The sequence below is a fragment of the Peromyscus californicus genome, unplaced genomic scaffold, assembly GCF_007827085.1.
Source record: "Peromyscus californicus insignis strain IS unplaced genomic scaffold, ASM782708v3 Scaffold_7__1_contigs__length_154581171, whole genome shotgun sequence".
In the NCBI taxonomy this organism is placed as follows: domain Eukaryota; kingdom Metazoa; phylum Chordata; class Mammalia; order Rodentia; family Cricetidae; genus Peromyscus; species Peromyscus californicus.
The window spans coordinates 128101335-128117920 of NW_026294595.1; the positions used below are offsets into that span (position 1 = coordinate 128101335).

Genomic DNA, 16586 nt, shown 5'->3' on the forward strand with positions numbered 1-16586 from the left:
AGTAATTTTCTGCTCTTAGAAACATTAGTCTTGGGAGGAGGGATTAAACAAAATCAAATATAAAGCTACTTCAAAATACAGATGCTTGAGTCAGTGATATGGTAGGGAGATGTCATTATTGCCTCTTCACAGCATCCCTCACAGTGGATGGCGGTGCCTAGGAGAGATGATTAGGGGACTCAGATGCAGTGCAAGTGAGTATAAGGATGTACAGAGCTACTTGAGAACCACAATTCTACCCTACTTATTCTATGACCACAATCTAGTTACCTCCCCATTAATCCATTCTGGGTCTTCTTCTCAGCCAATACTGAACTGATCTCTTCTTGGCAGCCTCAGGGCCTTAGTCTTGGCAGAAGTTCCTCTCCATCCATCACTGCCACTCAAGTGTTCTGGATGACCTTTGGGGTGGAATATATTGGCTAACCTTAGGCATTTTCTTTGGAGTCTCCTGAGAATGTCCTGGAACCCAGACTTGCTTCTCATCCTGTCACTGCAATATAAGGGCCATTGTCACCCCTAGCAACCAAGGAGATTGTGCAAAGAAACAAACATATCCTGTGCTGCATCCTTCTTCAAACCAGTGAGTAGGGGCTCCCTCAATATGACCCCCCAGACAGGGTTTCTCTGTGTAGTTTTGGTGCCTGTCCTGGATCTCGATCTGTAGACCAGGCTGGCCTCAAACTCACAAAGATCCACCTGGCTCTGGCTCCCAAGTGCTGGGATTAAAGGCATGCGCCACCACCACCTGGCTCTGGGATCTTTTGACTCTAACAAATTTGATGACATAAATGATTTTGTGTCAAAGTAATGACAACCTAGTTTTTTTATGTGGGTTCTGTTGACTGTTCAAATTGTATTCTTCAATGGCTTGTCTCAGTGTATGGAGAAAGGCTTCTTACTGAAGTCTAGGCTCAACAGTGGCACAAGTCATAGCTACTTCTCTAAGGACAGTGTTGTCTCAAGCTTGGTGGAGCCAGGTAGTGGGAGCCTCTAACTGTTCTCTGGGGAGGGGTCTCAAATTCACTTCATGGAAGGTTTGAAGTTTTACTGAAGCAAGACAACAAATTTAGGTTGCAATGTGCAGAGGAAATAGGTTTCTAGCAGAGAAGGCAGTAAGCACAAAGGACCTGAGCATAAAGAGCACAGGCTGGATTCAGTTGGGCTTTCCAAGCCCCGCCCCTCCACACCTAGATGTGTCTCGTGAGGTTCTCTCTCTTCACCATCCTTCTTGCTCATCTCTAGAACAAGTCGACTGTTTTTCCTCAGTCATAATTGTATGTGGTTCTGTCTATTATTTTTAAATTCACTATTCAAAGTAGTGGGTTTGCTGTGGCTTTTTCTTACATACTTAGTTCCTCTCTCTTCCCCTCCCCTGCTGTCCTTCCCCATCATCACCCCACCTTGCTAATGGCTGCCTCCTTCCTTTTACTTTCCTGTCACATGTATTCCTTGCTTTCTTTTTCTGCATCTTCTCTTCCCTTAATATTTCTTCTTCTCTGCTCAGGGTCTTCTTGTTTTATGATCTCATAGACACATATTCAACATATTCATATATATATATATATATACACACAAAAAAAATTTTAAACTCATTTTTACAATATACAAAATTGGGTAATTTTTCTTTCAGGTCTGGTTGATTTTTGTTAAGTATAATGACTTTCACTTCCATCCATTTCCTGAAATTTTATGATTTCAATTTTCTTTTTTCACTGAATAAAATTCCCTTACGCACTTGGATCCAATTTCTTTATCCACTCTTGAGGGTGGGCATCTCTGCTGGTTCCATTTCTTACCTATTGTGAACAACAGAAGCATATCTGTCTTGTAGGTAGGAAGGTCAAGTGTGAGAGTGACAGGTGTTCACTGTGGGTTCTTGTTTCCTCTTCTTCCTCCTATGACCATCCAGGTGTCAGGACCAAAGATGTTCCAGCTTGGGAGCCTTGTCTTGTGCAGCCTGCTCACTGGGACTTCGGCATCACTTTTAGGTAATATTGGCAGTGCCCTGAATAATTTGGACTTTCTGAATTCTGTCTTGGAAATGATTCAATAAAGGTGATATTAGATGGCTGATCCAAGGAAGAACAAACTAATCACTAAATCTGTAATTGCAGAGGCTACTGGCGGAGAGTGGTATTGTCCTTTATAGGTGGCTTACAGAGAAATATGCAGCAATTCAATTCCTTTCTCACTCACTTATCTTTTTAGAAACAAATGCTGCTATAACATTATATCCTAATAGAGTCTCGCCAATATACACAAAGGATAAATTCATCAAAGTTAGATTTCAAAATTTTAAGAAGTTTGCATTTGAAATTATGGTGGCTGATGACAAGTATTTCCCTATCCACTGTCTCTAGCAGTCTGTCGGAGACCCCTGCCAAGCTCACCCCACTGCTCCATGGCAAGCCCAAACTTGGACACCTTTAACTGGTTTGTCATTATCAGAGATGAGAGGATGTGACTCATTTCACTTTGAATTTCTCGATTCCTAACATTCCTCTCAGTTTTCATGTCTTTACTACTCGTTCACATAATTTAACTAAAGTGTTCTGTCAAAATTATTAGCATATGTTTCTCTAATTTGTTTGACTTTTCTTATTGGTCTGTGTTGACTGGCTGGAAATGGGACATCAACCCACCTGGCTTAGATGTTTATTAACTTCCCACTGTCTATTTAATGGCACCTCTCTTCTCTACTATAGAAGGGCTAATGGCCAAACAGTTCTTACAGGAACAGGAAAGCTCTGCACATGTTGTCTTCAAACCTTCTCAATATTTAGGCAACTTTCAAATATGAAGAAAGGAGCCATCCTCCTATTCCCTAGCTTGGGAACCAAAGCAGAAAGAAAAGGGTGTCAGAGTCAAGGCTACTAGGGTGTTGTGTGGCAAGATGGAGTTATCTAAGCAATGATAGCTGAGTTAGCCTTGTCTGTATCATTGTAACAGGTAGATCCTGTCTGTCACAGAGCCAAGTTGCAGTATTGTAATTATATCAATTTGATTAAAATTGTTTTTAATACTTTATTTTCATTTATGTATATGTATCTCTGTGTATATGTCTATGTGTGTTCCCAGAAGCCAGAAGAGAGTGTCAGATTCCCTGGAGTTACAGATGGTTATGAACTGTCCAACAAGAGTGCTGGGAAATGAGCTCTAGTCCTCTGCAAGAGCAGCAAGCACTCTTAACTCATATTGTAATGCTTTTTTTCCCAAAAATTATGTCCATACATATATATCACAAACAGCTTTAAAGGAACAAGTGAAATAGTTCAACATTACTTAAAGATACTTAATACAGAACAGGAAAGCAGTCTACAGAAACAAATGCTAGTCTTCACAAGTGTATGATTTCAGCAGACAAAGCTGGAGGATGAACTGAAACACCACTGTACAACCACAGCAAAAACATATACAATATCACAATTCTAAGCCAGACTGCTTTACACCCAAATGCAATGAAACAGGTTACAAATGGTGGAGAAATTAGCAGGCACAACCGAGTCGCAATCAAAATTCTAAAGCATCATGTTAAGCCAGGGCACCTTTAAAAATAAGAGGTTGTTGTTGTTTCCTTTTCTTTGTTCCTGAGTTAGTAATTGTTTTGTTTCACAGTAGAGGTATTTTCTACTCCTACATTTTTAATACTTCACAGACGCTATCTGGCACATGCCATTTATTCATTTCATTCCCTGGTTATTCTCTGAGATCTTCTGTTAGGACACTCCACACTTCTGCTCTAATGTCAATAACTGTTCCCTAGGACTGATTCCAAGCTGTAATTTTGTGACCCACATTTTAGATGTTCACAAGCTGGAGCAATAGTTTCCCTCTGTTTTTTCCTTTGTTTGAGATTTTTCCATTTCTTACTTTATTATCTTAATTTCTTGACTAAGTTTTTCAAACCTGTGTGATCATCTCAGTAAGAGAGACAGATCCTCAAATTATCACTGAAAACAGGTATACACAATCAATTTCAATTGCTTGGCATATTGATCGATTGCTTTGTTGAGAAACGCTCAACCTGTATTAGTATAAAGTCATGCTGGAAACAGTGCATGGACCCAGCTGTATGGACACATTTCCTAACCTTAGGAGTCTCGGGTTCCTCTTCTGTACGATGGATATGGTGGCAATACTTTCTCACTGAGCTGTGGCAGAGACTGAATGAAGCAGTGCAGAAAAACTGACTTCTCTGAGACCAGGAGGATGGGAGCTCATTCCCTAGTGGTGCAGGCACCGATTGATGACTGTTTTGACAGATGTCCTTCAGAACCTGAATCTAGATGTGGGGTCACTTCAGGAAACCACGGATTGGTCGTTAGTCAAGAACAATTTTCTAGAAGCACTGAACACCCTGGACCCTGACAGATTAAACCTCCTTTCATCTCAGGAAGGTTTAGGGTGAGTTGGTGCTTCTTTGCTCCCAGAAAAGGGACTACCTGAGTACTCAGTTTTAAAGACAGATGGATAAGCCTTGTCTTCCCCTAGAGAGCTGAGGAGTTCTGAGGGAAGGTTCATTAGAGCTTGAGTAAGTCTGAGGAGGGCTACAGGGTCATTTTGGACAGTTCACACATCTGGGTTCCCACAGTCTATAATTTCAGGATGAAGGTAGCTGTTCCATTTGTCCTAATATCCACTTGTATCTTGGTACCTAGAGCGTTTCTCTAAGAATGACACTGTTCTTCTTCAAATAAAGCTGGGAGTAAAAGTACAAGTTCCTGTCAAGGGATGGGAACCTGGAATCCACTCCGCTTAGTCCCAAGTGTAGCTTCATGGAGCTTTGAGTCACACAGTCCTGGGTTCAAGTTCTGTCTCTGCTGCCTATTGTTTCCCTGGCTCAGTCCACTGCACCTGAGACTGCAGATGCTCACGTTTCTGAAGAGGATGTAGTGAGGACAAGAGGGTAATGAGGAGAGGTGCAAATGCTTCAAGGATGAATGACAAGAGGGAACTTATGGATTTTGTGCAGATTGCAAGTCAACAAACTTAGCCTCCTGAACCTGCAAGCTGGCCTGTCTTCCAATGGCAATGGCATCGACCTGAAGCTGCCCGTGGTTTTGGATGCCTCTGTGCCTCTGTGAGTATGTGTTTCTTGGATTTAGGGGGCAGAGTGTAATATGGACTATTTGAGTAGGCACTTAATTCCCAGCTACTCTTTGGCCTCTAGCCCAAATTTCCTAATCTGTAAAAGATGGGATCCTCAGAGGTCTAAATCCCAATCTTTAAAACATTCTAGTGAAAACATGCCATGTTGATTAAATGAATGTTGTATACAATATGCTTTTGTGTGCATGCTGCATGTATGCACTTGTGTGTATAAAGTTTTATGTGCACTCACAAGTGTTTGTGTAGTTCAGAGATCAACATCATGAAACTGCCTCAATGCGGTGTGTATGCCAGATTAATTATGAGATAGAGTCTCTCACAGTACTTGGAACTCATCGATTTGGGGTAGGCTTCCTGGATAAGTAAAATACAATTTTTAAAGTTTTTCAATTTAAAATGAGAGACACAGAAAAACAACCAAGTCAAGAACCTGTGCAAAAGAATCCCTGGAGATTGGGCGTATTCTTCACGGACAGCACTTGCCCAGTATGTGTGAGTCTCTGGCCTCAATCACCTACACAGGGGGAAGGGGTGTTTGTATTCGATACACTTGTGAAGCCATGAGCTGTGATAGTTACTTTACTTTTCTATGACCAGGATTTAGTGCTAAAAAAGAAAGGAGTGTGATTTATCTCTTAGCAACATTATAATGCTTAGATGGATTAAACCAGGTATATAATACTTTAAATTAATGCCCACAGGTAATTTGTGTTATAAAATATTAGCAATTAATTTTATTATTAGTCTTATGCCAAGTGAAAATCTTGCATGTGATAGAGTTACATTGCCCAGAGAAGTTTAGTTTAAACTGGTAAATTTTGTAGAGTATATGTAACACATTGACATTACTGTTATGATGTTAACATTGCCCATAGACACCCTGAACTGTGTCTACCCACAGAGATGAAAACCAGTGCAGCCTGCAAAGCCTTCTAGACCTGTGCCTGGTGTGACTCTTGTTTTCTGCAGGCCCCTCACTGGCTTACTGGTCCGTGTTGCTATTTCCTTGGACCTTATAACTCCACTCACTATTGAAACCAATGCCCAGACCGGCCTTCCCACGCTGTCCGTAGGGAAATGCTCAAGTGATGCAGACAGTATCATCACTTCCATAGTGGGCAGGTAAGCCTCATCCATCCCAGCAGAGCTGGGCTCTCAGGGAGGCTTTAGTACCTCTGACTTTCATCCTGTTCATACACCTGGGAAGAAGCATGGTGGAAAACACAGTATCACCTCTGTCACAATTATCAGTGCTGTCACTCTGCAGCTTCATCTTTTGAGGCCTCAGTTTGCACATCTGTGTATTAGAACAGTAGAGATCTGTACTAATCAGCTTCTGGGATGAAGACATGAGAAAATACACATGTTTACCTGAGAGCCTGGAACACGCTAAGTGCTCAAGAGACATGATATCTACACTGGCTCTATGGACTGTTCCTTTCCACTACTGAGGCAGGAGGATGGACATGTCCTGCCATAATCATGCATTTACCTATGGTACCTTTCAATTGGGTCAATGTGCCTCATGCCTTAGAAGATGTTAACCTTGCATCCACCTCCACTGGGAGGCAGTTGGTAAATTAGATGCTAGCATGGGACCTGATTGTCCTGAAGTAATCTCTACCCTCTGGAAAATTCCTAGAGTGAGATCCTGACATCCCAATCTTGTCATTTTCCATCACTGATTCCAATTGATCCTCAAACTCTGCATCTTTTATTGTGCATTTAATAAAGCAGGTTTGGCTCAAACAGGGGTTGGAGGAGGTAATGCCATCCAGTGTCTAGAGAAGGAAACATCACCTGTAAGCCTTGGTCAGAATCAGAGGGATGGCCTCTGTTCCTAGCTTTGATAATCATGTCTTGAGTCCATCCAAGCTCCCTGTACCGAAGACCTGATATGATATCAAAGACAGGACGACAGTCTGCCAAGCAGAGCCAGGAAACTCATGTTGTTGCACTGGGTCTGAATATCCATGGCCAAGAAGACTCTCATGATGCTGGTCTGTCCTCACTCTACTTTAGATATATTGGCTTTTGGTCTGTGCCTCAGACAAGCTTTTTCCTACCACAAAACACCTTACCTGAACTCAATGCATCTTTTCATCTTTCAGGGCCTTTACTAGATTCCTTCTCTTTTCTTATAAGACAATGTACAACATGTCTCTGTTGTCATTGTGTGCATATGTATTTTGAGACAAGGTCTTGCTTTAGAGTTCTGGTTAGCTTCAATCTCAGAGATCTACCTCCTTCTGTCTCCTGAGTGGTGGGGTCATAGTGGGTAACACCAGACTGGGTGGGACACTGTGTATTTAGCTGGAGGTGTTCGTTGTTTATGTTGTGTGTTGGGAGATGCGGTGTTCTGTGTGTGCACACATGCACATGTGTCAGTTGCTGGAGATCACAAAGTACTAAGCTGTCTGAGGAAGCTCCCTATCTCTGTCTTCACCACTCTGGATTATAAGCATTTGCTCTCAACTGGCTTTTCCTTCTGGTTTTAAAGTTATAGCTATTGGAGATGGAACCCGGGTCCTCATGCTTACAAGGCAAATACTTTGCCGACTGGGCTATCTCATTGCCCCACTTCACTCATTCTTCTAGTCAAAAATCTGCTATTTTCCAGGCAGGCATTGTTGTAAGCCCCAGAGAAGGATTTGGTGAAAATGAGTAGGCTCTCTGTCTCCTGCAACATGTCATGAGGAAAAAGCAGGCAGAGGACTATTTGGTCCATCATAAATTTAAGTAAAATGAGGAGCCCTACACTGACCACCATACTTAGCAGGGCACAAGAAGAGAAAATCCTCCCTTCAGTGAACAATCAGGATGGGAACCTCAGGAGATAACAACTGGATGAGAGTTGAAGGGGAGGGGGCCACCTCAGTGAGACTTGGTTATGAAGGAGGTGAAAGGCTGGTTGTTTTTTGCCCAGTGCCCAAAGCTGAGCTTGGTGCTCTGTAACTAGAGGCTGAGTGAAGGATGCTGTGTCAGGGCTGGAATGAGCACTCAGACGCTGAGGAGGTAGCTATTAGGAGTGAGATGCTCACATGCTCAGTGGTGGTCCATCCTGATAGAGGCCACTGGGCCACAAGCTGAAATGAGTCCACAGAGCAGAGTTGTGGGTCGCCTGACCTCCGGAGGACTCTCTCAGCTATGCTGAACTCTTGACCAAGCTTTGCATGTCCCTTCTTTTCCAGACTAAACAGCCTTGTCAACTGAATGCTGGATAGTGTATCTTGTCTCCTTACAAATAACAAGCCTGCTGCAAAACCAAGTAAGTCCCCAGCTCTTTGCACCCAGAGCCAGGCCTGGTGGGGATCACAGAGGTATCTGCTGGTGTGACTGTGTGCTCAGGACACTGTCTCCTGTGAGGTCCAGATTTGTCTTTGGGAAGTCTGTGGGCACCTCCTTCCCCCCTCAGTAGCTGGACTGCAGAGAGAGGAGAGGAGGCAGAAATCACAAATGATGCCTTGAGCTGTTTACCACATCCGTGCTCCACCTGTACACTTTAGCTAATGTTTCCTTGTAATCAACACACTTTCATTTAAACAACTGTGTTTAAGCACCCGTGAATGGGATTCTGCAGGGAAGTTTGACTGGGCTCCCCAAATCTTGAAATTCCAGGGTTCAAGAGTTCAAGATTTAAGGAGTTTGGTGTGTTAAGGTTCTGGATGCTAGTTCTTAGCATCCTGGGACAGATCTGGTTCATGCTGCTACATTCCATAGTTACAGGTTGCTAAGGTTAACTGTTCTCAGGTCCTAGAAATAAATCCCTCTCTCAGGGGAGGATGGTCATTGTGTTGCAGGCAAAGTCTCATCTGTTTTCTATCTCTCCCCCTCTTCTTTCTCTCCATTTCTATCTGGCTCTCACATATGTCCTGTGCTCCAGTTCCTCTTCAACAACCTGAATGTCAATCTTACTCAAGACATCCTTTGTAAGTCACAGCTTGGGGACTGGAGTGCTTTCCATGGGCCAAGACAGCTGTGGGAGTTCCCAAGGCAGGGACCTTGAATCCTGACCAAGTTGGGCTGTTGGCTTCTCTTCCCCTCATTGGAGCCTCCTTTGAGGTTTATGCTCCTCATGACTGTTGCTGGGGCAACAGGAATCAGGCACCCACGGTGTCAGGCCTTGGAGTTGGCCCTTCTGTGGTTATGTCCCTTTACACAGTCTTTGTATCTCTTGCATGCACTACCTCATTGGGTCCTCAAGAGAGTCTGCACAGTCACTACTCATTTTCAGGGCACTGTCAATACCCACTTTCAGGTGAACAGTGGCATACTTGAGGTCATAGTGACAAAGCAATGAACAAGAGGGAGGTAATGAGTTCAGTAGGCTTCTGTTCAATTTCCCATGGCAAATACTGAGGTTTTGATCTTGGTTCCTTCAGCTAATCTACCAACAGGACAGTTACCAGTCTTCACCTGAAGGGAAGAAGCAGAAGGAGGAATGTCATGACACCCTGCTTGTATAGTGTTCTAGTTACTTTTCTATTGCTGTGACAGAACAACATGATCAAGAGAAATTATAAAAGAAAGGAATTTTTTGGGATCCACAACTCAAGAGGGGTAGAATCCATGGACATCATGGTGAGGAGCATGACAGTTGGTAGGCAGGCGTGGCACTGGAGTAGTAGCTGAGAGCTCATGTATTGAGACACAATCACCAGGCTTAGAAAACTAAGAAAGGCATGGCCTTTGAAATCTTAATACCTATCCCTGGTGACATCCCTCCTCCAACAAGGGCACATCTCCTAATCTTCCCAAACAGTTTGTCTAACTAGGGACCAAATATTTAAGCACATGAGCCTATGGTGGCAGTTCTCATCAAACCCCACAGGTAGACTTTGGGGCTGGTGCACAGCAGCCCGTCAGGAAGCCAGGGCCAGTGTTGTTTTGCTTCTGTCACAAAACAAGAGAATTTGAGACCTGACTTGACTCTGGGATGAGCTCTGAGTTTGAGTACACCCTGAACCGTGGGCCTGGATCTATTGCCAACTCAGCTAGTGTCTTTGTTACTAAATGAATATCCTGGTAGTTTTTGTCTGAGTCCTAACTTTGAGCACAGACACTTGTCCTTGTCCCGCATACAGATCTGGGCCTTGTGGGCATCACATCTACTCAACCTTTTCCCATCTATCATTGCTCCCAAGGAAGAAATGAGAAGGGTCATGGTGAGGTGGGAGAACAAGACCACAAATCTCAGCTGTCTCTCTCCTTCCACAGCCTAATCCATGCTGGCACTTCATGAACCAGTGGATATAGTGATGCCAGGTTTCTGTGGATCTACTCAATAGGCAGTGAAAGCCAGCTCCTACTGCTGCTGTGACAGCCAATGTCCTGATACCCTGTGTTCTCATTCCAGGTTAATCCTAATGGCTTCATCTGACTCCCGGTGGCATTTCTCTGTAGAAAGTGCTACCATTGTCCACACAAGGTCTGTCTGTGCCTAACTGACGGACTCTCCCTGACTCTCTTCTTCTCTCAGTGGTTTCTTCTCCTGTTATCAACATCCCAGCATTAAAATCCTAATTGTACCCTGGTATGTGATTTTCTTCAGTCCTTGCATTAGGAATTATTGGCAGGGTGTGTGTGTGTGTGTGTGTGTGTGTGTGTGTGTGTGTGTGTGTGTGTGTGTATGACACTGCAACTGAGTGGCTGGTTCATTCTGATTGTGAATATTGGTGCAGAATGTGGTCCACCCTATCTAATGAGACCCAGGAGCACAGACAGACAAGCTCATGTGGCCATGGCCTTTCCTGCCTGTCTCTTCCTGAGGGGAATCTCAATCTCTTTTACTCTCCAGCCTCATTTAGCCCTCCCACTGCTAATCAGTTCCTGGACATCACATCCAGACTACAGGGATATTAGTTTCCCTGGGGAGGTCAGGCATCCTCCTGACACACAGGGTTCCTGATTACACTTCTATCAGGGAGGCTGCAACTGAAGAGGTCTTAATACTTCACCACATCCATATGCCATGAGGAAGAAACAAAGGTTCACAGAAGCAAAGTGATTCATCCAGGCCATGTAGCAAGCAAGGGCCAGAGCCAGGATTACACTGACCCTTATTTACAATTTATGTAATTGTGGTTTTTCCTTTAAAATGCTATCCCTGAGCTTCAGCACCAGGAGATCCCAGGCATGAGCTCACTTCTAGTCACTAGCCAAAATAAAAGAAGTCTTATCCTCTTCCTTGTTTAAATAGTGTGGAGGTCTGTATCTTCCTGAACTGGGTTTTATCACTTCCCCTATGTGCTATGAAAGGGATGGGAAAGTTTTCTTGGGGCAAGATTTGTGGACATTCCACCTCTCCCACAAAGACCCTGTCTGGATAAGCTTACAACTCAGGGACAGTAACTGTTGGTGCAGTGCTTGGTGTCTTGACAGGTTTCCTATAGTTTGAATCTGCAATGCTCTCCATGGGTCAAATGTTTGAACACCGAGCTGTCTCCTGGTAAAACTGTGTTGGAGACTGTGGAACCATTGAGAGCAGATGACCTAGCAGGTGAAGGTTGCTGGGGGCCAGTCTTCACAGTACTATGCCTCTCTGGGTCCACTTAATGCTATCTGATTTGTCAAGATATGACCGAGGCATGCTAAATGCTGGCACCACCACAGACTGTGCCCCACCAGATGCCATGTCCTCCCCACCATGACAGGCTTACATCTCTGAACTGGAACCAAAACAAACCCTTTCTGCGTTAAGTTCTTTCTGTTAAGTCTTTGATCACAGTGACAAGAAAACACTTGATGCAGAGAATAAATACCAGAGTGAGGTCCATTTCTCTGGGATGTTTGACCATGTCTTTGTGCCTTTGGAGCAGATTTGTAAGAGATGTATAGAAGAATCTAAACCTGTGGGATAGAGAAATGCCACAGAACTTTAAGAATAGTTTAATACACTGTACAGATGGGAGTTGTAAAAATCCAAATGCTTACACAAAAGCAGACAGGAAAACCTGAACGTTCAGAGTTTCAGAGGGGATAAGAACCAACCAATGGACAAATGAGCTAGAAGTCATTCATGCTACATTAGGGAAAGAATCTGACTGTGCTTGGCCCATGTACTGAAAATCTGAATGAGGCCAAATTTTAAATTAGTGGAATAACTTATTTCTCAGAGGAAATTTCAATACAGAACACCACTCAGGCTATAACATGGTTGTGACCTACTTCTTTTTGTTAACTGTATGGTGACATTCCAGAGCAAAAACCAGAGCATAAACATATGAAAAACATGTAATTTAGTGAAGTAAGTGTGTGGATTTCTGTGTGGACTGGTCACCAGGCTGGAAGGTGAAGTCTAAGTTATACTTGAGGCTCCAATGTAGCTAGAGTTTTCCTGCCTGGTCCACAGTCAGGACAAATCTCTGACACCCACTAGTCCCACAGCTGCTCAGACCCAACCAAGTAAACACAGAGACTTATATTGCTTACAAACTGTATGGCCATGGCAGGCTTCTTGCTAACTATTTTTATAGCTTAAATTAATCCATTTCTATAAATCTATACCTTGCCACGTGGCTCGTGGCTTACCAGCGTCTTCACATGCTGCTAGTCATGGTGGTGGCTGGCAGTGTCTCCCTCCGCCTTCCTGTTCTTTTCTCCTCTCTATTAGTCCCGCCTATACTTCCTGCCTAGCCACTGGCCAATCAGTGTTTTATTTACTGACCAATCAGAGTAATTTGACATACAGACCATCCCACAGCACTTTCCCTTTTCTTTTCTTAAAAAGGAAGGTTTTAACCTTTACACATCTCCAAAGCCACCTTGGTATATTTGGGAATTTGGGCGTAGCTTCTCTTACTACTTCCTGCTGGAGGGGGGCACTGTATCTTATGGGGATACAAAGAAAATTTTAGGGTTATGGAGTAGTCCGTGAGGGTGTATTGTCTGAGCCAGTTGCCTTGAAACCATTCTGGATGTTGGATCATCTGGGCTATGGTGTCATTGGAGACCTTTCAGGGGGTCTTGGCTGGTCAAACCTGATGTATCTTAATCTGGAACAAATCCATAGCCTCTGGCTTTCTGTGGAAACAAAAGCAGAGCCTCCTTTTCAAAGCCACACATCCTTACATCCAAATTTTGAAGTCAAGGTACCTTTAAAATATACATTTTGGCATAACTCAACAGCTTTTGCAATCAAATGGTTTTCTTCAGTTACAAATATCAAAGAGAACATAATCCAGATTCTCTGTGTGGTAGCCATCTTTACATGGCTTATTTTTTATATTACCTTGAGCCTATTGCTTTAAACTGCAGTCTTCTAAGCCTGAAACGGCACTGTGGCTGCTGGCTCCACCCACTTCAGCTTCCCAACATGGCGGTGGTATGTTTTCTGCCAGCTCTGGGAGCCATCAGCTCTCAGAAATAGTGGGTCTATGCTTCTATCAAAGCAGAGTGTAGCCCAGAAACCTCCTTTTTTGTTTTGTACTAGCAAAGGCTAAATCTACCACGCACCTTAATGTGCCACTTGCAGAGGCCTCATTCCCACTATACTGCAGGTCCAGCGCAAATGCCAGGATCCCACCATAGCAGCTCAAGCTTGCAGGCTGCTGCTAGCTTGAAATAGACAACTAGGAACTGTTTTTAGCTCTGTTTTAGAATCCTTTTACTCAGGTTTTAGGTGGAAACTCTTGCCAACACATTGGGCGCTATTTGTAGTAGAGTTTTCCTGCCTGGCCCACAGTCAGGACAAATCTCTGTCACCTGCCAGTCCCACAGCCACTCAGACCCAACCAAGTAAACACAGAGACTTATATTGCTTAAAAACTGTATGGCCATGGCAGGCTTCTTGCTAACTATTCTTATAGCTTAAATTAATCCATTTCTATAAATCTATACCTTGCCACATGGCTCGTGGCTTACCAGCGTCTTCACATGCTGCTAGTCATGGTGGCGGCTGGCAGTGTCTCCTTCCACTTTCCTGTTCTTTCTTTTCACCTCTCTATTAGTCCCACCTATACTTCCTGCCTAGCCACTGGCCAATCAGTGTTTTATTTACTGACCAATCAAAGTAATTTGACATACAGACCATCCCACAGCACTCCAAGATGTTGGCAATGTCACAACAGCGGAATGTCTGCCTAGATAGACCTGCAGACACCACTTTTAGTTTGCTCATTGTTGCAACAAAATACCTGCCTAGAAACCAAATAAGGAAGAAGTTAGTCTGGCTTACAGTTCCAGGGGGAAATATTCTATGGTGGCAAGGAAAGCATCTTGGGCAGGAGTAGGAGGCCATCTGGTCCCATTGCATCCACAGTCAAGAATCAGAGAGTGACCAGAAGAAAGGGACAGGCTATAGACCCCAGGGTCCTCTCCCAGTGATCCACTTCCTTCAGTCAGGCTCTATCTTCTAATGATTCTAGTCTTCTCACACATCACCACCAGGCTGGGATCAGGAGTTCAAACAAATGAATCTTGGCTGCTCATTTCACATTGAAATCATGGCAGCATGTAAGTGGAGCCCCTGTGTGCAGTAGGAAGTGTGGCCACCGGGGCAGGGATGTTTAGGTAGATAAGGGATCCTTTATCTGAGGGATCCAAAGAGGATGCAGCAAACATTTGTAAAAATTGCCAGTCAGTGGGAGCTGCTATTTTTACAGATGGGAGGCTGAGGCAAGGAGTGATGGTGGGAACATTCCAGCATCAGATAGCAAGGGCTGGGCAGAGCCTGGCTGACACTGAAGGATCCAGGGTCACAGGCCAGAGACCTGCAGCTATGATCTCCACCTCCTCCACAGCACAGGGGGCATTGGCCCCTGCCAAGGTCTCAGGATCCCTCTGACTTCTATGACTAGGGCAGGATCTCAACATTCAGCCCTTCTAGAAGCTCTCCTCATTTCAATTAGCAGATATTTCCTGGGAGGTATCAGCAGCCCTTCCTTTTCCACTTAATCTTGTGGCTTTGAACCTCATGGGAATAAAATAACTGCTGAGATCCAACTGTCATGTCTTCTGTCTTACCCAGGAGAAAGCAGGATAGGAACCCAGAAACAGAGAGTTGCTTGTGGAGTCAGCTTAAGGCTCCCACAGCCTCTCCAGCTTATGATGCAGGAAACTAATGAGAATGGGTTCAGTAAAAGCCCCAAGGACCTAGGTTTACTCAGATTCAGAAAGAGCAGAGAAGCTCAGCCAGCACCCTCTCTTCTCCAGTGGACCCATTTTAGAGAGGGGTATAGGCAAATGAGGACTGTCTGCAACAATGCAGACTTTCACTTTACCACTCAAATGAATCAGCAACTAAGAGATTGGCTCTTCTTTGTAACTTGGGAAGAAGCCATTGCTCCTATCCTGTTGTTGACATCACCAACACCCGGCATTCAAACACCTCCAGATTCCTTTGTAGGAAACACTAAAAGAAAGTAGTCTGGGCTCAGAAAAGTGTGATGGATAATCTTGGTTGTCATTTTGACTATATCTGAAATGAGCTAAAATCCAGATATGGAGGGCACTCCTTTGAGAGATATTCTGCTTGGTTTGAAGTATATGAATTCATTTCTACTCCGGACTGCTGAGGTAGGAAGACACACCTTTGATCTGGATCTCGAGGCAGGAAGACACACACCTTTAATTTGGGCCACACCTGCCTGAAGCCTGTATAAGGACATGGAAGGAAGGTTTTGCTCTTTGCCTACTTGTTCCTAAATTGCTGGTACATCCAAATCTTTACTGACATTGGAGCCTATGTCTTCAGGATTGAAGCATATACTGAAGAGTCGCCGAGGCACCCAGCCTTGTGGAACTGAGCAACTACTAGATCCTTTGACTTTCTGTTCACAGCTAGTCATTGTTGGAGTAGTTCAACTGCAGCCTGTAAGTCTTTCCAATAAACCCCACAATGTCATTTGATTTCTGGTCACACTGTGAACCCTGAGATTGTGTCATTTAAATAAAATCAACCATAGGTCAAGAGGCAGAGCAAGCAACCAATTGACTGGAAGTAAACAGAGAGTGAGGGGAAGTCAGGAGGTGAGGGAGAGCGAGAGAGCAAGAGAGCGAGAGCGAGAGCGAGAGCGAGAGCGAGAGCGAGAGCGAGAGCGAGAGCGAGAGCGAGAGCGAGAGCGAGAGCGAGAGCGAGAGCGAGAGAGAGAGAGAGCGCACTAGAGAACACTAACACAGGTTTTTGGCACCAGATGTGGTTCTAGAGAAACAGAAGTTTAAGGATGAATCTTTAAGTATCTGGAAGAGATTTTGAATTCTCCAGCACCTTCACATTCACTAGCACCTTCAGCTACTGGAACCTTTTGAATCACTCCCTCTCCTGGGATCCCAGAGAGTACTGAAAGCCCATGGTGTGAACTATATTACAGACTTGAAGAAACAAATGCATTTAGTTATCTTGATTTACCAATTGTGAGTGGCACTATATTTGGTGGCCTTGTATATGCAACTTTTAAAAAAACTTTTATTGATTCTTTTCAGATTTCACATCATGCATCCCAATCCTACCCATTCCCCTATCCCCCCATATCTTC

General features: G+C 44.0%; 1 pseudogene; it reads left to right on the forward strand.

Annotated features, from left to right (window-relative positions):
• Positions 1-4249: 4249 nt before the first annotated feature.
• The window catches only part of LOC128101008 (BPI fold-containing family A member 2-like), a 91569-nt pseudogene continuing 79232 nt past the window's right edge, over positions 4250-16586 (forward strand).